This window comes from Giraffa tippelskirchi, chromosome 2 (assembly GCF_054371585.1).
Source record: "Giraffa tippelskirchi isolate mGirTip1 chromosome 2, T2T-mGirTip1v1.2.pri, whole genome shotgun sequence".
Taxonomy (NCBI): domain Eukaryota; kingdom Metazoa; phylum Chordata; class Mammalia; order Artiodactyla; family Giraffidae; genus Giraffa; species Giraffa tippelskirchi.
Window position 1 is genome coordinate 95,324,736 of NC_137276.1, and position 22,311 is coordinate 95,347,046.

General features: G+C 45.7%; 1 long non-coding RNA gene across 1 annotated transcript; it reads right to left on the minus strand.

The window, feature by feature from the left end:
* Window positions 1–1,618: 1,618 nt before the first annotated feature.
* Window positions 1,619–16,415, minus strand: LOC145539838 (uncharacterized). The gene is made up of 4 exons (XR_014077988.1): window positions 15,965–16,415; window positions 8,321–8,394; window positions 2,474–2,559; window positions 1,619–2,143 (listed from the first exon to the last, which is right to left on the minus strand). It is a non-coding gene; the product is annotated as an uncharacterized LOC145539838 (long non-coding RNA).
* Between the last annotated feature and the right edge of the window lie 5,896 nt (window positions 16,416–22,311).

Here is a 22,311-nt window from a genome sequence, read left to right on the forward strand (position 1 = left end):
CCCTGACCTAGAGCTGCAATATTCTGTGGTTTACATCTTCCTTGTTGGTCCGTTGTTTATTCAGATCATTTTAAAATCATAGAATCTTAAAGACCTGCAATCTTTAAAATCATGGAATCTTAGTTTTTTTGTTTGGGTTGTTTCTTTTTTTCTTGTGGGATCTTAGTTTCCTGACCAGGGATGGAACCCAGACCCTGGCAGTGAAAGCGCCAACTCCTAACCACTGGACTGTCAGGGAATTCCCAAGGAATCTTAGCTTAACTGTTACACTGTGGTCCACAGGGCCTTAGGTTTCTATGGGATACCCTGACATGCTCTGGGATCAAGCTCTGGGAACCTAAGACCTGTAGTCCCCACTTTAACCAGTGCAGTCCCACTCTCATCTATTGGGAAAATCAACACTTTTACAGATGAGGAAACTTCCAGTTCCTTGAGGGCTAAAACCTCCTCTCTTCCCAGAAGGCACATTACTTTTCCGGTTCAGGGCACACTCCATCTTCCTAAGCCACCATTTTTGCAACCGCAGGGCCCTTCCTCTGCCTGGTGGGCTGCCATTAGGACCTGGGGGGCAAGCCCACCCCATAGGCCATGGGGCCTCACTGCACCGTTTGTACTCGCTTCTCAGGTCATCCCTGTCAAGCCTGCGGTGTCAGAAAGCGCAGACCCGCACTGAGAGCCAGGTCACCCTGAGCTGTAGGGCCGCCTGCCGGAGCCCCCTGTTTATTTTCCTTCCTGGACACACTGGTGACACAGTGTTTGAAAAGCTCCAATGAGGCTGGAATGAGAGTCCACAGGAGAATGGACAGTCACCTCACAGAGGCCTGCTGGTGATTTGGAATGTCCTTCAGAAGGCTTTTTAATAAACTTTGTTTGTGGTCTGCCTTGATGAGGAACACATTTGCCTGGGATCGGCAGGGATGTTTGGTTTCTAGGCTTCCCTTTCTTGGCCTTAGAAGTTCTTGGTGGCAGTGGCTGCCTGCAGGCCCTGGGGACTCCCCTGTGGAGGGCTGACCTGCCTCCAGCTTTGTCCCTGCTACACTCCTGGCCCCTGGTGTCCCTGATAAACTCCAGAGCTCAAAGTGCAGGGTCAGAAAGGTTTGAAAGTTCAACAGGAAAAAAAGGTCCCATTACGTTTTCTAAGAAGCTTTCAGGCTCAGCATTGGAATTTGTTTTTTTTAAATCCACCAAATAATGTCTCTTTGCCTCCTGGCTCTCCCTGTTCCCTGCTTTCCCAGCCTACATCAACTGTGAGAATTAGTTTCAGTAGCTTACACACATAACAGTTCCTGGCCAAGAATCCCCACTAGAAAGAGGAAAACATTTACAGGCCTGCTCCTCCCACTGGGTTTATCTCCCAGGCAGGAGTAGGCAACAACCGGCTGCTTTCTCAGACACCCCATGTGTGGTAAGTGCCCTGAAACTCTGTGCTGAACTGTTCTATTTGGCCAAAAAGGGATGAGCACTCAAGCCCATGTGCTCTGTGGCCTGAGATACATGCATATAGATGAACCTCCTGGAGAAGGGGTACTTCTTATTCCCATTTGACTCTGGGGTGCACAAAGCAAAAAGTGGTCCAGGGAAGACAGGTTTGCAGTAATTTGAGGTCAGGGGACAGGAAGGAGGCAGCAGGGCCATGCTCCTGCTCCATTTATTCAGGGTGACCTCCACATGGCCCAACAGAACAAATGCCCACACTGACTGAAACATTTGCCAAAAACAATAACAGCGTGCAGTAGGGGTGACAAGAAGGAGAGCTGGTAAGAAGCACACTACAGTTGACTAACAGCAAAGTCTGTGACCTGCTAGGGGTCAGGGCGGTGCCCAGGATAAGGGTTTCCTGCCGCTCTCTGGAGTCACACAAACTACCAACAGTGGATTTAAAACCCAGCGGTGCTGTGTGCCCTTGAGCAAGTTGCTTAGCCTCTCGTCTTCGGTTTTCTCCTCTGGGCAGTGGGGATGACAGCACTTTCCTTAAAGAGCTGTTTTTGTTCGTTTTTTTAATTTGGCTGCTCCGGGTCTCAGTTGCGGTACGTGGGATCATCAGTCTTCATTGTGACATGCGGGATTTGTAGCTGCAGCATGCGAACTCTCAGCTGTGGCATGTGGCATCTGGTTACCTGACCAGGAATTGATCCCGGGCCCCCTGCATTGGGAGCGCGAAGTTTTAGCCACTGGACCACCAGGGAGGTCCCAAAGAGCTGTTTTTATGGTTAGAAAAACAATATATGATGTATATATATATAAATGCATAGAAAGAAAACTGAAAGGATAAACCCCAAAGTTGGGAGACAGGTAAGAGAGTAGGGAGGGAACTGAAGGTGGGAGAGAAGGAGGGGCTTCGGCTTTCTTTCACCCGGCAGATAAAGACAGTGTGAGGGAAGAGAGAGAGAAGAAAAACTGTGATTCATTTTATAATACGCTTAGCGCATTGCACACAGTAAATCCTTAATAAACAGTAACTCTTGGTACTCACCTTTTTCTCTAAAGTCTTAGATCCTTATGTGGTAAAGGACTTGTCACCATGAAAAGTCCCTTGTAGTAGTCCCTTTGGATTCTGACCTGGGGCAGAGGAAGGAGTGGCGGTCAAAGGGCCCCTGATCCTTTCTTTATTTTGGTTCAAAACCACCAACAGGAGAGGAAGCTGGATGTGTGGACACCCCGTGGGTTACTTTCTTGTTATGAAATCCGAGCGAGAGCAGTTCCCGCCTGGCTAGAAAACGTGCAGCCTCCCTTCCGGTCTCGGCTGGAGCCCCTCTCAGGCTGTGCTCTTGCCAGACCCAGGCGGCCCCCCTCACAATACCATCCTGGAGGGGCGGCCCAGATATGCGGTACAAAAACACCCCCGCAGCAGCCCATTTCATAACATCACGTGTCCAAATAAATGGAGCTGTTGACTCAGGCTAATTCGATGAGGGGCCTTTCCTAAAAAGCAATCTGTGTGAGGCTAAGAAAAACAGGATTCTTGGTGGACTTAGGCTCCTAATCCCCAGCTTCCCCAGCAGAGCCATGGCCTGGAAGAGCTGGGGGGCCTCCCAGAGATGCCCTGTGACAAGCGGGCCAGAAGGCTGCATTCTTGTTCTGCTGCCTGCCTCCAGGCTTGTTCATCCCTTCAGGCTAGTTCATCCTGCCAGGGCAGGAGGATGGGGGCCTCAGGGCTGCAGTGGGGCCAGGACTCAGGCTGAGGGCTTCCGTGGGGCTGCACACCTGAGCTGTGGGCGGCTGGGGCTGGTGAAGGCACCCCACAAGCCCCTCATTGTCACCTCACATGGGCTTACTTTAACCCCAAGAGCTGGGTACCATTCAAGCTTACTTTCCAAGGGGAAATTAAAGGGAGAGATGGGTTTATGGGGAACCCCCCTCCTCCCCCCACACACACACCAGCATACAAAAGAAAAAGGAGGAAAACAAGAGGGGATGTGTTATAAGCATCTGCAAAGGGGCTGGCCCTCTGGCCAGGCCCACACTATCTTGCATCCACATCTCTTCTGTGAGTGCCTGTGAGCAGGGACCCTGTTCAAGACCTCTTTCCAAGTCACCTGGGGGACAGTCAAGATCCAGGGCTTGTTGTGAGGAATGAATCTGGAAACTTGCGCCAAGGGCTTGGCCCCTTGCCCAGCCTGCAGCAAATGCTTCATCAGTGGTCTAGCCTTGTCTATGAGTCTTATGGGGCTGGCAAAAAGTGGGTTGGAGCTGTGGCTCCTGCCAGAACATGGGGAGTTTATAAATAGGGTAAACGAGACAGACATTAGAAAAGGGCCTGGGACCCTCAGCTAAGAACTAGGAGAAATGGAGTTCAGAGCATAGAGAGAGATTACAGAAAGGGCCAGAGAGGGCTTCCTGAAGGAGCTGAAATTCCCAGGGGGGCCATGAAGGGACAGGTAGGATTTGGGCCCATGGAGAGGAGAGAGGATGACATTCAAGTGCGGAAACAGCAAACACAAAGGTGGGAAACCAGAAAGGAGTTCAGCAGGAGCAGAGTGTCTGCAGGGGGCCAGCGGGAGAAGAGGTTAACATTTCAGAGGAGACGCTAGACCTCGAGTGGCCAAACAAGACCCTTGATGCAGGGATGGGGCCCAAAAGGAAGTTCTGCAGGTAAAACAGGAAGCTTTACCTTACTGACTGCCCTGTACAGCCAGCCAGGTCCTGCCCCCTCACCTCTACTCATGCAGTTCCCTCAGCTCTCTCACCTCCTGGACTTATCCTCCCATCTGCCCTCACACACACTCAAAACTCGCCCTCCCCAAGAAGCCTTCTGTAAGAGTTTGAGAGTCAGACTGGGCTTGAGCAAGTCATTCAACTTCAACAGACCTCCTCTTTATACTCACACTTGCTTATCTGTGAAATGGGAAAAGTACCTACTTCTGTGGCTATACTGAGATGAAATTAGATAACATGTGAAGTGCCTCATAAGTGCCTGACACATAGTAAGGAGGTTCTCAGTAAACACTTGTGGTCTGAATGGATTTCAAGCCATGTAACCTCCAACCTTTCCACCGTGTGAAGCCCTCCCTAATCTTTTCTTTTCTCCTCACACTTGTTGGCGTAGGCTCCCCACTGGAACGCCTTCCCTACTCTCAGCCTAACACAGTGCCCCACAGAGCCGCAGCTCAGCATCCTCAGGCCTGACATCACATGGTCCTAATTATGTACACCACATTATTCACTGTTCCCTCAGAGGTCAGACCTAGCTGTCCACTCCTTGGAGGCAGAGAAAAGTCCACCTTCCCTCCACAGTAACCAGGATAAAGCTGCGTACATGCTGTGTGCTGGGCAGGGACTGTGGCTCAAACATCTTCAAAGACCAGGCAGGTCACACAAATGAGGCATGCAAGCCTGGTGACGTACTACAGGGCATGGTGGGGCCTGTGGCAACCTGGCCAGCCTTGCTGTGTGTTGACTGGTTGACCAAGTTGCACAGGGAAGAGACTCTTTAGAGACAGAAGTCCTGGATCCCTTGGTGGACAGGTGACTGTAAGCCAAGTGGCTTCCCTCTCTCTGGACCACAGGGACACTACCTGTCCAGAGAAGCCAATAAACCCTTTCAGGCAGTTCCTAAGCTATGAAAAAGATCAAATGAGTTGGTGTTTCTGAGAACACTTTGGAAGCCTGAGGCCCTATGGGACCTGAGGGACCATGTGCCGAAGTCTTAACATTTTCCCCAAACCAGGCCTCATATCTCACATGATCAGGAACGGGTGCACGGTTAGGGGAGCTTAAAAGGCCCCTGCTGCCCATATTGGAGCAGCCTCCTATCTCCCCAAGATCTCTGGTGGCCCTGGCTCCACAAGAGGGTGGTAATTGGGTCCCTATGGAAAACAGCAGAAGCGGCTTAAGGCAGCTGGAGGCGGCAGAAACCCTATCCCCTCCAGAGCCCTGACATTCTCATGAGCTCCCTTCCCACCCACCAGCCACGGCTGCAGCTTCCTGGGACCACCTGGCTTCCTGCCTGCCTCTGTTCCCATGGCTCCCTGCAGCTCCTCTCCACTGCCTTGGCTGAGGCCAGTGACTGGAGCTGCTCCAGGGCTGTCTTCACTCCAAGGTCTTGGTGGCAGCTGCCAAATGGCACAGTGACCTCTTCAACCCCAGTTCCAACGTCGCTCACTTCCTGAAGCAGGGGGACACTGAGCCCCAATCTATAGCCCAGCCTGACCCCAGACACTGAGGCCAGCTGTCACTGGCCACAAGGAGCACAAGCTGCCCGTGAACAAGTGCGTTCCTGCCTTTGCATCAAAGATGTACTACAATATTAGGTTGGTGCAACCTTTATTACGGATTTGAACTGTGTATTTTAAATCATTATAACTAGGCACAAACACATCTTTATTTATCAAAATAGGAGCTATTACAATTAACACATTTTTTACAAATGAGAAAGAAATTTGTTCATTCCTGTAGCATAAAAAATCTGTGCTTCGAAATTTGAAAAACTCTTGGAAAGCATTTTCTGCCTCCTGCTGGTTGTGGAAGCGTCTTCCTGCAAAAAGTTGTCAAGATGTTTGAAAAAGTGGTTGTTGGTTGGCAAGAGGTCAGACAGACGAGGCAAAACATCCGGCCCAATTTGTTCAACTTCTCCAGTGTTTGTTGTGCGATGTGGTCGGGCATTGTTGTAGAGAAGAACTGGGCTCTTTCTGTTGATCAATACTGGCTGCAGGCACTGCAGTTTTCGGTGCATCTCATCGATTTGCTGAGCATACTTCTCAGATGTAATGGTTTCGCTGGGATTCAGAAAGCTGTAGTGGATCAGATGGGCAGCAGACCACCAAACAGTGATCATGACATTTTGGGGGATGCAAGTTTGGCTTTAGGAAATGCTCTGGAGCTTCTTCTCGGTCCAATCACTGAGTTGGTCTTTGCCAGTGGTCATATAAAATCACTTTTCATCGCACATCACAATCCAATTGAGAAATGGTTCACTGTTGTTGCATAGAATAAGAGAAGACAACACTTCAAAACAATGATTTTTTTTCCAGTCAGCTCATGAGGCACCCACTTACCAAGCTTTTTCACCTTTCCATTTGCTTCAAATGCCGAGTGACCATAGAATGGTCAACGCTGAGTTCTTCAGCAACTTCTCATGTAGTTGTAAAGGATCAGCTTCGATGATGGCTCTCAATCGTCATTGTCAACTTCTGATGGCTAGCCACTCCGCTCCTCATCTTCAATGCTCTCATCTCCTTTGCAAAATTTCTTGAATCACCACTGCACTATTCCTTCGTTAGCAGTTCTTGGGCCAAATGCATTGTTGATGTTGCTAGTCTTCTCCACTGATTTACAACCCATTTTGAACTCAAACAAGAAAATCGCTCAAATTTGCTTTCTGTCTAACACCAATTCCATAATCTAATATAAAATAAACAGCAAGTAATAAATCATTAGCAAAAAAACATAAAGCAAGAAATGCACATTAAAATGATATATAACATAACCACATTTATTTAGAATGTATTCCAATATTGAATGGCAAATTTCAACAATACAAAAACTGTTGATTATTTCTGCACCAACCTAATAGTTTCCAGGGCTCACGCATACATGCTAAGTTGCTTCAGTCATGTCCAACTCTTTGCGACCCTATGGACTGTAACCTGCCAGGCTCCTCTTGCAAAGAGGCTGGCCTTTGCAGCCCCTCTGATACTCCTCTGTCCACGGGATTCTCCAAGCAAGAATACTGGAGTGGGTTGCCATGCCCTCCTCCTCCAGAGGATCTTCCTAACCCAGGGATTGAACCTGCATCTCTTACGTCTCCTGAATTGGCAGGCAGGTTCTTTACCACTAACGCCTCCTGGGAAGCCCTTCCAGGCCTCAAGCGCCAGCTATTTACCCAGCACTTTCCATGTACCTTCAACAGCTCCAAGAGGCAGTATTATTACACCCATTTTTCAGAAGGGAGAACTTCAGCTTGGAGAGGCTACATAAATTGTCAAGATGCAGATACAGAATTTACCCCCAGTTCTCACTAAAAGCTATTGTGTGTGTGTGTGTGTGTGTATACACACACACACACACACACACACACACCATCCCTGACCCATAAACATCCCCCTAGTTACTGCTCTTTCTCTGCTCACTTTTTATCTACTCATCTTAAGAAAATTATCGGGGGAATGCCTGGTGATCCAGTGGTTAGGACTTGGTGCTTTCACTGCCATGGCCCGAGTTCAATCCCTAGTTAGGAACTAAGATCCTGCAAGCCACACAGTGTGACCAAGACAAAGAAAATTTTCTGTGCTCATTCTCTGCACTTCTTCATCTCCCTCAACTAACTTCAATCTGGCTGCTACCCTATTTGCCTCACTCTCATGTCATAAAATAATGTTTGTAAAATGTTCCTAGCAGGAGCAATATAAGGGTAGGAGATTCAGAGGTAAAAACTATTATATATAAAATAAGCTACAAGGATATATTGTACAACACGCAGCATATAACCAGTATTTTATATAATTAAGTGGAGTACATGGGCTTCCCAGGTGGCTCAGTTGGTAAAGAATCCACCTGCTGATGCAAAAGACACAAGTTCAATCCCTGGGTCAGAAAGATCCCCTGGAGAAGGAAATAGAAACCCACTCCAATATTCTTGCCTGGGAAATCCCATGGACTGAGGAGCCTGCTGGGCTACAGTCCACAGGGTTGCAAAAAGTCAGACATGACTGAGCGAGTGAGCATAGCACGTAAGTGGAGTACAAACTTTAAAAATTGTGAATCACTCTATTGTACACCTGTAACTTATATAATAGGGTGTATCAGCTATACGATAAAAATAATAAGTAAATAAATAAATATAATCATTTAAAAATGTTCATAATAGTTTATTAGGGCTTACCAGGTGGCTTAGTGGTAAAGAATCCACCTGCCAAGCAGCAAATGCAGGTTCGATCCCTGGATAAGGAAGATCCCCTGGAGAAGGAAATGGCAACCCATTTCAGTATTCTTGTCTAGAAAATCCCAGACAGAGGAACCTGGAGGGCTACAGTCCATGGGGTCACAAGAGTCAGACATGACTGAGCGGGTAAACAACAACAACAAACTCATCAGCTTTATTATGATATCTAAAAACTGTATACAGCTCAGGTGTCTAACAATAGGAGAATGGATAAACTAACTGTTATAATTAAACAATGAAATATTACTCAGCAATAAAAATGAACAAAATACGATACACGCACCCACAAAATATGAGTGAATCTCAAGATTCTTTTCCTGAATGAAAGAATAATTACCTGAAAAAATACACCTGGTAAGAATTTCTAGAACAGGCAAAACTAGTCCATGAAGGAAACAACAAAAGAGTTGCCTCTGGGCGGGGGCAGGGACTGACTGGGGTGGGGGGGCAGGAGGGAACTTTCCTACAGAGATGATGATACTCTATATCTTCATATTATACAAGTGTATACATCAGTCAAGACTCGTGTGTGGTACAGTTAATATTAGTTCATTTGTACATGGGGGGAAGAACCATAAATATTTAACTCTAGTTAATCATATGTATGGGCTTCCCTGCTAGCTCAGACGGTAAGAATCCACCTGCAATGCAGGAGACTGGGGTTCAATCCCTAGGTTGGGAAGGTTCCCTGGAAAAGGGAATGGCTACTCACTCCAGTATTCCTGCCTGGAGAATTCCATGGACAGAGGAGCCTGGCAGGGTATAGTCATGCGGTTGCAAAGAGTTGGATATGACTAAGCAACTAACATTTTTACTTTCAATAATATGTACGCCAGGTAATTCCCTGGTGATCCAGTGGCTAGGACTCAGTATTCTCACTGCCAGGGGCCCAGGTTCCATCCCTGGTTGAGAAACTAAGATCCCAGAAGCAACAAGGCACAGCCAAAAAAAAAATATATATATATATATAAAGGAAATATATATATGTGTATGTGTGTATATATATATATATATATATATATATGCATGCTGAACAGGCTTCCCTGGTGGCTCAGACTATTAAGAATCCACCTGCAACGTGGAAGACCTGGGTTTAATTCCTGGATTGGGAAGATCCCCTGGAGGAGGCCATGGCAACCCACTCCAGTATTCTGGCCTGTAGAATCCCCATGGACAGAGAAGCCTGGTGGGTTACAGTCCATGGGGTCGCAAAGAGTCGGACATGACTGAGCGACTAAGCACAGCACATGCGTGCTGAACTGTTTAGAGATGAAGTATACTAATGCTTGCAACTTATTTTGAAATGTATCAAAATACAAAAGGAATAGATGGATGACTAGAAGGATGGGAAAATGATAAACATATAATAAAGCAAATACAGCAAAACAACAATTTTAAAATCTAGGTACATAGTATGTATATGTATGTTTGAAGATTTCTATAATGAAGTGATGGGGAAAGGAGATCATTACCAATAACTTCCTAAAGGCTACATTAAATGAAATCAGAAAAACTGGGTTCAAATCTTGACAAAGCCATTTCCTATCTGTCTGATCTAGGACAAGACTTACATTTGCAAGTCTCAACATGGTAGTGCATAAAAAGAAGTTGATAAATAAGGTCTGTGTCACATAGTACTCGTGAAGATGATGTGAGAGGACATATATGAAGATCCTAGAAAGGTTCATCGTGACCTGAAGCTATAAGAGGAAGAAGGAGGAGAAGGAGGGAGTGGTGGGGGCGGGGGGGAGGGAGAAAGAGGAAGAGGAGGGTCTTCTACTACAAACTCACAGAAACCCTAGATTTTAAAATAACTCATAAAAAAGATCCATTTTTTTCAACTTCTTGCTCTCAAGAAAGAAAAATCCCTAGACACCAGAAACAGAGGGAACTGAAAGCCAGAAGAGAAGCACAAGAAAAGACACTGAAGAAACCCCAGACACGGGGCAGAGGGCTTACAGATTGCAAAATATCTTTAAAGCTGGGGTGCTTCAGTTTGAACCTTCTTATAGACACAAGAGACAGAGCTTTGGGATCACTCAAGTTAAATTAGGAGTGAAAGTCCTACAGAAAGTCAGGACTTGTGAAGAGCTACACCCTTAGTAAAAAGAAGGTTAGAAACACTTCTCCCCAGCCCAGAGACACAGCAATAAAACTTATCTCTTCCTGATCTCCCAGAAGAAAGCAAAACACCATCCTTTCACGAGGTGATTGTTTAGAGGTGGACTTACACCACCCACACTGTACAGCAATCCCAAGTCAAAAAATTAACAAATAAATTAGAAATAGACCCCAAGCTGCTGATGCCTCCAGGGTACCTGGCAAAACCAAAATAAAACCTCTTTTTGAGGTCATTCCTACAACTCAGGCAGTACAGGGTTCTCACTGATAAAGAAATCACCAATGAAAATGGCAGACAATACAAAGAAAAGTTTATCATGAGCAAGTTTTCAGACACAAAAAAACAGGACAAATAGCATCCCAAGAGCTTCTCATAGATGAAAATTCTGAAAGACTATAAAATAAGTATGTTTAAAATAATAAAAGAGAAAAAGAGAAGAAATCAGAAACCATAATGAAATACCAGGCAGTTGTTTAAAGAACCAAACAAAATTTGTATAAATGAAAAAATAGTCATCAAAATTAAAATTTACTGGATGAGTAAAATCATATTTTAGATGGAACTGAAAAGAAAATTGCTGACTTAGAAAACAGCTATGAGGAGGTCACCCATAATATTGTACAAAGAGATAAAGCAATGGAAAGTATAAAAGATAATTATGTGAAAAAGAAAAGAAAACGAAAAAATCCACAAATTTATAATAGGAAAGAACAAATAATGGGAGAAAAGATATAACAGCCAGAAATTCTCAAAAATGATGAATAATATGAATCTTCATGAGGAAGAAGCACTCCAATTCTCAAACAGAATATACAAAAATAATTTCATGCCTAGACATACCATATTAAAACTGCAAAACATCAAGATAAAATCTTAAAAACAGCTAAAGAGAACAGACACATTACCCACAAAGGAACAAATAGGCTTAACTCAACTTCTCAGCAGAGACAACAGATGCCAGAAAGTAATAGAAAATTCCAAGTATCTTCCATGTGCTGAGGAAAAGTAACTGTCACCTTCAGTGTTCTATATCCAGTGATATTAACATTTAAGAGGGAGAATGAAATTTCTTAATTTCACCAGGATTTACTACTCACAAACTTTTGGTGAAAGCGCTGTGAAACTATATACATCAGGAAGAAGGAAATTAAACTCAAAAGGAAGAAATGGGTGAACAAAGAAAATGCAAACATGTAAGTGACTCTAAAATAAGCATTAACTGTAAAAACACACAGATAATTGTGACAAAGTCTTAGCACATAACAAGTACTTGACTGATGTTTATTGGTTGGTGGTGATTCTCGACTGCATGCACCTCTTCTGAGACATAATTCTACATATGTTTTGGGCACAAACTCAGAAGCACTTCAGCTTATGGCTGTCATATCCTATTCACTTCTTCATTCCATGAGTATTTTATCACTTCTGATCTGCATTTGTTTTTTTTATATTTTTTCCATCTTCTGTTGATGAGGGAGGGAATTCCAGTTTGAGTTCAGTCTACCATCTTGAAACTCCACTCGTTAAATTTTTTATTGAACTGAAAAAATTATTCCCACCCCTCTGATACTGCACCCAACAAGAACAATCCTCACTGCCTGCCAAACGTCAGATGAGTTAGATTCTTACATGATGACTTGGGCTCCAAGTACAGGTCTTTCTTCACTTACAATGGAGTTACCTCTCAATAAACCCATCATAAATTGAAAATATCGTCAGTCGAAAATGCATTTCACATATCTACTAAATATCATAGCTTAGCCTAGCCTACCTTAAACACTCAGAAGACTATAGTTGGGCAAAGCCCATTTTATAATAAAGGGTTGACTATCCCATGTAGTTTATTGAACACTACAAAGAAATTGAAAAAAAAGAATGGTTGTATGGGTACAGAATGGTTGTTAGTATATCAGTTAGTTAATCTCGTGGTCTCGTAGCTGAGAGCTGTAGCTTGGTACCACTACCCAGTATCACAAGAGTGTTATACCACATATCACCAGGAAAAGATCAAAATTCAAACTGTGAGGTTCAGTTTCTACTGAATTTGTATCACTTCCACCCCACTGTAAAGTCTAACAATCAGAATTCAGGGACCATCTGTTTAAGTGTTCCAGCAACAAAAACAAAGTCACACAATGTCACTTCCACCGCACCATACCGGTCAAGGTAATCACATGAACATCCAGATTCAAGGGGAGGGGACACAGACCCTACCCCTTAAAGCGAGGAATGCCACAGAATTTGGAGGTCTTATTTTAAAACTATCACCTGCAATCAGAACACAGCTGAAATTCAGTGCAACTAAAAGTAGGAGGCAGGCTTTACAGATGGCTCTAGTGGTAAAGAACCCACCTGCCAACACAGGAGACATAAGAGGCACGGGTTCAATCCCTGGGTTGCCAAGATCTCCTGGAGGAGGGCTTGGCAACCCCTTCCAGTATTCTTGCCTGGAGAATCCCACGGACAGAAGAGCATAGCAGGTTACAGTCCATAGGGTCGCAGAGTTGGACACGAATGAAGCGACTTAGCGTGCACTCACACAAAAGTGAAAGGTAAATAACCAGTAACAACAATGAGATCTGTAAGTTACTGAGCATACACCATGTCCCAGACTTGGTATACATGTGCCAGACTTCCATATTTCACTTACCTTTATGCTGAACCTGTGATATAGGCAGGACTAATATGCTCCATCTTACAGAGGAGGATGTGCACTCATAGGGTCAATGTGAATGCCCAAGGTCCTAGAGCTAAAGAGTAGCCAGATTCAAACCCAGGACAGCCACAGGGCAAGGCCATCCTTTTACCCACTCTGCTATCCTAATTCTTAAAGTAATTGAGCAGGGATAGCATACTCCAGTCCTGGCTGCCTGTGAGGAATTTGAGCTTGGAGCCAGCCATCAGGAGAGGGAGGTGGCACCCCAGAGCAGGGGCTTCCTGTATAAACAGGAGGCGCATGGGAAGCGGCACTGTGGTGCAGGGACAATGGGCAGTGAGCAGGCAGGGCCTCCTGTCTCCGGTGGGCGCTCAGGGCTGCGGGCGGCCGGGCAGGAACAGCTGGGGCCCTGACTCCCTGACGCCTGGCCCAGGAGAGGAACTGCCCCTCTCATGGCTTTCCCAGGAGGAAGTTCCCTACTGATTCTCGGGAAGCCCTTCCCATCCCAGGCCTCGGCTGTGCCTAGACCTCCTCTTTCTTCTTTAGGAGCATGTTGTCTTTAGGGCTAATCTGGGATACAGGCCTCCTCTAAAGTCCCAGTGGGATGGAGGCTTGGAGGGTGTGGGCGAGCCAGGCCAGGCTCAGATGCCAATCTAGGAGGCAGCCACCTGTGAAATGTGTGCTAAGGAAAAAAGCATAGGGCAATTAAAGAAAAAAAAATAATAACTTGAAATACGTAAAGCAAAAAGACATGACTCCACATCGCAGCTACAGTTCTTACAGCTGTGTGACCTTGGGCAAGACACTTAACCTCTCTGAGCCAGTTTCCTCACTTGTCAACTCTGAAAAGAGTCGTTTGAAGCTTAAATGAGATAATTTGTGTAAAGTTACCAACACATAGTAAGAGTTACATAAACAGTATCTGTGAGTATTTAAAGCACATAGAAGCTCCTCCAATCTCTGCCCAACAACCAGTTTACTATAGCATCTAAACTTTCACCATTAGTGACCGTGTCACCACTACAATCACCTCATAAGAGACAAGGCATCCCAAGTCTAGGAAGCCAGAGAAGGTGGGCTTGAGGGAGGGTCCCAAGCAGCCCCTCACCACTGCCTTCCCAAGGCTCCCCTTACACCACATTCTCTGGGTCACCCCCTCTTCTCTGTCAACTCCTGCTTAGTTATTTTACTGGCTCCTCAACTCTACCCATCTCTTCTCTCTCTCTCTCTCTCTCTCTCTCCCCCACCACCCTCCTTGGGTGTATTCATCCTGTCCCATCTATAGGTTAGTGACTCCCAAACCTCTCTCTCTGCACGTCCAACTGCCTCCCAAACATCTCTAGCTGGATGCTCCTTGGGCAGCTCAAATGCAACTTGTTCCTCACAAATAATCATCTCACCCAAGAAACCAGTGGGCCCTTCTCACCATCTTCCTGCTCCTTCCTTAGTAGGCGTATCACTCTCCCTTGTGTGCCTATCACGTCCTTCCATCTTCTAAGCCACAGTCAGAATAGGCTTTCTAACATACAAACCCTCCCTTTCACTCCCATTTGACAGCCAAATGGCCTCAGGATAAAGTCCAAGTTGCTCAGGAAGGCACCCTTGGCCCTCAGTGATGTGTCAACGGGTAGAGCCTCATGGTCCACTGCCTGCCACCTCTCCCCCACACTGGGCGCTGCCAAACCCAGCCACTGGTGGTTCCCTGAGAACATCATTCCCTCCCTCAGCCCTAGGCCTTTACACACATGCTTCTTACTGGAATGCCTTCCCTACATCTTTCCTTAAGACTTAACCCCAGTATCACCTCCTCCAAGAAGACTTCCTCCTCCATCCCCTATCAGAACTTATCACACTATACTGTATTTGTCTGTTTACCTACACAACTCACCACAAAACTGTACTTCCTAAGGGCAACAACAAGGCCTTCCTCTCTAGATCCCCAGGTCCAGCACAGGACCAGTATGGAGGCAGTGTCTGGATATGTTCATTTGAATGCATGAATGAATGACAAATTCTGCCCAACAAGGAATGGTACCTAAAGGTAATCCTTGTGGGACAGCCAGTCTCAAGCAAACCCACACATGTGATAGAAGCTTTCTCCTTCCAGATGACTCATGTAGTTTATTTAATTTTTGGCCACCCAGCACAGCATTCAAGATCTTAGTTTCCAGACCAGGGATGGAACCCATGGCCCTTGCAGTGGAATGGAAGTGTGGAGTCTTAACCACTGGACCACCAGGGAAGTCCCAGATCATGTAGTTTAAAGCTTAAAAACAAATTTGAGCCACAGCCCCAGAAGTCACAGGAATGACAGACATTCTGTAGTGGCACTTTTTTAAAGCCTCAAACTGGAGAGAAAAGGGGTGGGTGTGGGGAGTGTGCGTGTTTGCACACACCAGTGAGGACACAAGTGAACAACTGCATGTGAATATGTGGGCACACCTGTGCAGAATGTATGTGGAATGGTGGGCACACACTCACCATTTGTGATTTGTTCTCCATTCATACACTCTACGGGAGAAGGCAATGGCACCCCACTCCAGTACTCTTGCCTGGAGAGTCCCATGGACGGAGGAGCCTGGAAGGCTACAGTCCATGGGGTCGCTAAGAGTTGGACACGACTGAAGCGACGTAGCAGCAGCAGCATACACTCTACAGATGAAAGGACCACCCCGTGACATAGAAATAATGCCCCGGAACCTGCGAGCACCCATTTCTCAGAGAAAATTAGAGCCAAGGCAGCCTCGCCCGTCCCGCATGAAGCTCCAGCTTGCCCGCACAGGGGTTCCCTCCGTCTGGACTTTACCTGTCTCCAGTGTCGCCCCTGCCTAGAGACCGTCTTAGCTATGCCTTCTTGCGGCCACAGGAAGCTGCAGTCGGTCCCGCCGTCTCGGGGCGGATCCTCTCTTCCCTTACCGGACGGACGGGCCTCCGAGGCAGGGCTTAGCAGAGGCAGACAGTGAGGGGCCCGAGTCTCCAAGTACTCGAGGAGACAGGGAGATGGCGGGGCGACCGCAGGGCAGGCCCCAGCCGGCCCGGTCGCTCTGGGCGCGCGCGTCTGCGCTAAGAGCCGAGGGCCACGCACCACGCCCGGCGGAGGCCCCGCGCCCCAGGCTCGGGTGCGCTCCCCACGGGCTTCCTGCGCCGCCGCGGGCGAGGATGACACGGCCGGGACAGCCCCGGCCCCCACCGCCAGCCGCTGCTTCCGGCGCCGCAAAGCAAGGAAGCCCCCGGCGGCGTCGGGCCAGCCCGCTTCCGGCCCGTGGGACGCGCAACGCGGGGTCAGCGTCCTGCGCCCTCGGCACGCGGCATGCCTGGCACACCCGGAAGCTGCGTCTTCTTTCCTCCACCCGAGGGCCTGACAAGACGGCCCCCACAGCCTTTGCCTTCTAGTCCTCCGGGCCCCTCTCCCATCCAGAATTCCCTCCTCTTCATCCTGGCACTTCACTATCCATGAACTTATACGTTCGGACCCCAACTATTGTCCTAGAGTCCCTCCCATTCCCAGTTGCTACTTCTCTCAGCACGATCGTGAACTCCTGGATTGATTGATTCATACTAAAGTGTCAATGACTAAAAACATTTGAATGCCTCATCTTTTCCCAGACTGAATCTGCACCCAGGAGAAAGAAGCGCTTAACTTGGACTCTCAGCCATTCGTTCAACAAACATTTTCTGCACTGCCGGGGACATCAGTAACTAAGAATGCAAAGATAAGAACGCAGTCACCACCCTCAGGGAGTTCACACTCTAGGAGGAGATAAATTAAGAAATAATTTACAGCAGAGGATAATAATTGCTGAGATAGAAGGAAGCACCAACAAAGTGCCATAGGAGCCCAAACACCCAGCCCAGCCTGCTGATGCAGATTTCTGCAGTGGTTCCCAGCCTTTCTGGAACCAGAGACGGATTTTGTGGAAGACAGCTTTTGCATGGACCAGGAGTGGTGGGGATGGTTTCAGGACAATTCAAGCACATTACATTTATTATGCACTGTACTTCTAATCTAATGCCTCCACTGATCTGACAGAAGGTACCAGTCTGCGGCCTGGAGGTTGAGTACCCCTGGATTACTGAGCCAGGGAATACCTCCCAAGAGGAGCTTATGCTTGAGCAGACTTAAAGGATGAAGAGCAAGCAGCTGAGAGGATGAGCAAGTCACTTTTACCAAGACTCACATGACCAAGGATGCACCCCTCGTTTGGAGCATCCAAAACATGGACATGCTGAGAAGGCCACACAGCCTGTTGAAGGCAGGGGGCATGTCCAACTCACCTTCAGAGCCCTCTTTCTGGCATAACATAAACACTTAAGAAAAGTGTGTTGAATCACAACCAACAAGCTGATCTACTGTGGAGTGAGTGTGTATTCCAATCAGAATGAAGAAAACTCTTCATGCATAGAAACTAGGTCTTTTCCATGTCCACCATACCACTTGGCACATACCTTGGCACCTGACAGGCACAAAGCTGAAAAGCACCCCTTGATTAAGGCAATAGTATGCTGTTTTCTGGCCCCCAGCACCGGCAGTGGCATGGGGGTGGGGAGGGCAACACAGCCTCTCCTGGGGGCACGACCTTTACCTGCCAGGCCTGCTCAGATTACCCAGCCAGAAATCTCTCCTTTCTTCCTCTTGTCACCTATGGCATTTGCATCTTGGGCTAGGGGGATGTGTACAGGCTGTGTACCTGTCACCTGGAACTCCCTGTGGGCAGAGATCACACGTGGCTCCTCTCTGCATCCCCACACCCGGAACAGCCACTGCACAGAAAAGAGTCCAACACATGTATGTGAAGAAGCAAATTAAGTGATTGGGTAGTTTGTGAATTTGTTCATTCTTTCTTTTCTTCCTTTCTTCTTTTGGGTGTAAGACACTCCTGATATCATTCAAGATGCACAAAAGCAGCTATTTCCTAAACGATCACTTAGTGTCCCATTGTCATTAAACATAAGAAAAATCCATTATTCATCCTACCTGTCCTTCACAGACACTACCTCAGGGCAATCAAATGGTTGATAAGGAGTTTCTCTTTATGGAAGAGTCCAGTTAATTAATGAAGAAGGAACAACAAAATTGGAATAACACCATTTTGCTAATGAACCCTAATGAATAAAGCCTCTAGACAGTAATCATCAATGGCTGTTAAAATCCAAAAGAGGAAAAACTAAACATTAGTGTGTCCTGATTGAACTATGGACTTCCCTGGTGGTTCAGACAGTAAAGAATCTGCCTGTAATGTGGGAAACCTGGTTCGATCCCTGGGTTGGAAAAATCCCCCTGAGGAGGAAATGGCAACCCATTCCAGTATTCTTGTCAGGAAAATCTCATGGAAAGAGGAGCCTGGCGGGCTATGAACTATGCAACACTATTGGTGAAGGGTTCTTGCCAAAATATCAAACCTGATCTAAACCAAGCCTCTAGATCTACCAGCACACAGGAAATACAGAGGACAGAGGGGCATGTTAAAGGATGCCACAGGGATGCAATCAGCAAAATCCAGGCTGTGAGAAGCCCTGTCCTAGAGGAGGAGTGACCCACTATTGTAGAGATATAATGCATGGAGAAAGAAAAGAGACATATCTATGGGCAAAAAGACTTCAGAGACATATTAACCAAATGTAATGGTCCGTCTAGTCAAAGCTATGGTTTTTCCAGTAGTCACGTATGGATGTGAGAGTTGGACTATAAAGAAAGCTGAGTGCTGAAGAATTGATGCTTTTGAACTGTGGTGTTGGAGACTCTTGAGAGTCCCTTGGACTGCAAGGAGATCCAACCAGTCCATCCTAAAGGAGATCAGTCCTGAATATTCATTGGAAGGACTGATGCTGAAGCTGAAACTCCAATACTTTGGCCACCTGACTCGAAGAACTGACTAATTGGAAAAGATCCTGATGCTGGGAAAGATTGAAGGCTGGAGGAGAAGGGGATGACAGCGGATGAGATGGTTTATGGCATCACCGACTCGATGGACATGAGTTTGAGTAAGCTTTGGGAGTTGGTGATGGACAGGGAAGCTTGGCATGGACTGCAGAGTCCATGGGGTCGCAAAGAGTTGGACACGACTGAACTGAACTGAATATATGGATAGGGATTCCCTGATGGCTCAGCAGGTAAAGAATCTGCTTGCCAATGCAGGAAATACAGGAGACCTGGGTTCTATCCCTGGGACATGAAGGTTCCCTGGAGGAGGAAAATGGTGACCCACTCCAGAATTCTTGCCTGAAAAATCACATGAACAGAGGAGCCTGGTGGCCTACAGTCCAAAATGTCACAGAGTCAGGCACAACTGAGTGACTAAACACAAAGAAAAACATGGATATATGGATCTTATTTGGATCTTGGCTCATACCAACTGTAAAATCCTTTTGAGATACTTGAGAAACTTTGAACATTAACTATGTATTTGATATACTAAAAAAAAAAAATCACCCTCAATTTTTAGGTATGATGATGGCCGTGTGGCTATTTTTTTAAGTGCTTATATTTTAGGGATATTGATTCTCATATATACAAGTAAAGTAATAGATACGATGTCTCTATTTGGCTTCAAAAAAATGGTGGGGAAAGGGTAAAGAAATGGGTGGGGATATAGAGAAAACCAGATGGAGGTTCACTGTACTATTCTCTCTTCTATTTTATAGACTTGAAATGTGCCACAATAACAGGCTAAAAACAAAGAGATCAAAGATATTGTTATCATCGGTATTATTACTACTACTACTATTATTATTACTGGGTTTTTTAGTGCTTCTTCTTTAATAGATCCCGTGCTAAATACTTTTCACACAGTATATTATTTAATCTTCTCAAGAAGACTGTACCTGAATACTATTATTTCTGTTTGCAGATCAGGGAACTGAAGCACAGAGAGGCTGGATAATGGCCCAAAATCACACAAGAAGTAGATCACAGAGCCAGGATTTAAGTATAGATCTATTGAGATCCAAGCCCACTCTCTCCCATTCCACCATCTCACTTACCGACACTGACTTCCCAGGGACCAGGCATCACTCTCTCTGTTTGACAGATGAAGAAGCTGAGGCTCTGTTCAGTAATAACTAGTAAAGTTGAAGACACCTGAATCCTTTGATCCAGCAGTCTCACTTCTTGGTAAACAGTAGCACATGAACACTGGCAGACATATATATGAATATCCATAGCAAGCTAGTTGGTAACCTTAAAGAATAGGAAATAACCCAATGTCCCTCAACAAGAACACGGATAAATAAACTGTGCTGTGTCCGTACAATGGAATGATGCAACCCAGTGAAAATGAATGGAGTTTGTCTTTGTGTATCAACCAGGAACTTTTCTCAAACATAAAGTTGAATGAAAAAGCAAGCAGGCATCTTTCTGCAACAGCATCATACCATTTAAATAAAGTTAGGAAACACAGCAATACTAAGTATTGCTTAGAAATGGACACATGTCAAACAAGTATTAAAATAGCTGTGGGAATATTTAGCACCAAATTTACTGTAATCATTTCAGGAGAGAGGGACAGAGAAGGATCAGAGAGGATTTAGGGGAGTCTTTGACTGTATCTTCAAGATTTCTTGAAAAAGGTTGTGGAGAAGCAGGAATCCCATTTGAGAGTGCACACTGCTTCAGTCTATAAGGAGAGTAATTTGGCAACATCTATCAAGGTTACAAATGCACATACCCTTGGACACAACTCTGCATATTTAGAAATTTTTGTACAGACATATGCGCACACCTACAAAATTAGATATATACAAGATTTCACATTACAGTATTTTTTTCCTTTAATGAACCATCATAGGCTTTCGGTATTTTGTTTTTAATTTTTATTGGAATATAGTTGCTTTACAATGTTGTGTTAGTTTCTATTGTACAGCAAACTGAGTCAGTCATACTTTTATACATGCGTTTGTATATGTGTATGCATGTTCAGGTCTGTCCGACTCTCTGCGATCCCATGGACTGAAGCCCATGAGGCTACTCTCTCCTTGGGCTTTCCCAGGCAAGAATACTGGAGTGGGGTGCCATTTCCTACTACAGGGGATCTTCCTGACCGATCGATCGAACCCTGTCCTGCATTGGCAGGCGGATTCTTTACCTGTTGAGCCATAGAGGAAGCCTCTATTTACATATATCTCCTCTTTTTCAGATTTCCTTCCCATTTACGCCACCATGGAGCACTAAGTAGAGTTCCCTGAGCTATACAGTATGTTCTTATTAGTTACCTACCTTATGCAGTGCTGTGCTGTGCTTAGTCACACAGTCATGTCCAGCTCTTTGTGACCCCATGTAGCCTGCCAGGTTCCTCTGTCCATGGGGATTCTCCAGGTAAGAATACTGGAATGGGTTGCCATGCCCTCCTCTAGGGGATCATTCCAACCCAGGGATCAAACCCAGGTCTCCCACATTGCAGGCAGATTCTTTACCAGCTGAGCTACCCAGGGAAGCCCTACTTATTTTATACACAGTATCAGTAATGTATGTATATATTCAAACCCAATCTCCCAATTCATCCCATCTCCCTTTTCCCCCTTGGTATCTATATGTTTGTTCTCTATATCTATGTCTCTATTTCTGCTTTGTAAATAAGACTGTCTATACCAATTTTTTCATTGGAGAAGGAAATGGCAACCCACTCCAGTGTTCTTGCCTAGAGAATCCCAGGGACGGGAGAGCCTGGTGGGCTGCCGTCTATGGGGTCGCACAGAGTCAGACACGACTGAAGCGACTTAGCAGCAGCAGCAGCATACCAATTTTTTCAGATTCCACATATATGTGCTAATACATAGTACGGTTTATAAAAGCAAAGTACTTGAAACAAGCTAATATTATTCCGCTCTAAGAAGGGAATGCATTGATATGGAAAGATTTCTAAAGTTCAGAACACTGTGCACTCAATGTTTCCATGTTTTAAAAAGTGAGGGAGGACAGGAGAATGTATGTAGTGTGCTGCATATGTCCCAGAAGGCTATACCCTAGACTAGGGTCACTTGCTGCCTGTGACATGGGTGGCAGGGACAGAATTGAGAGACTTTTCATTGTAAGCCTTCTATTTTTTTAAGTTTTCATATATATAAAGATATTGCCTGTTCAAAGAATGACAAAAATGTTAAAACTCTGAACCTAAGCAAGGTTTCATAATCTCTGAGGCTGATGTCAATAAGAATTAG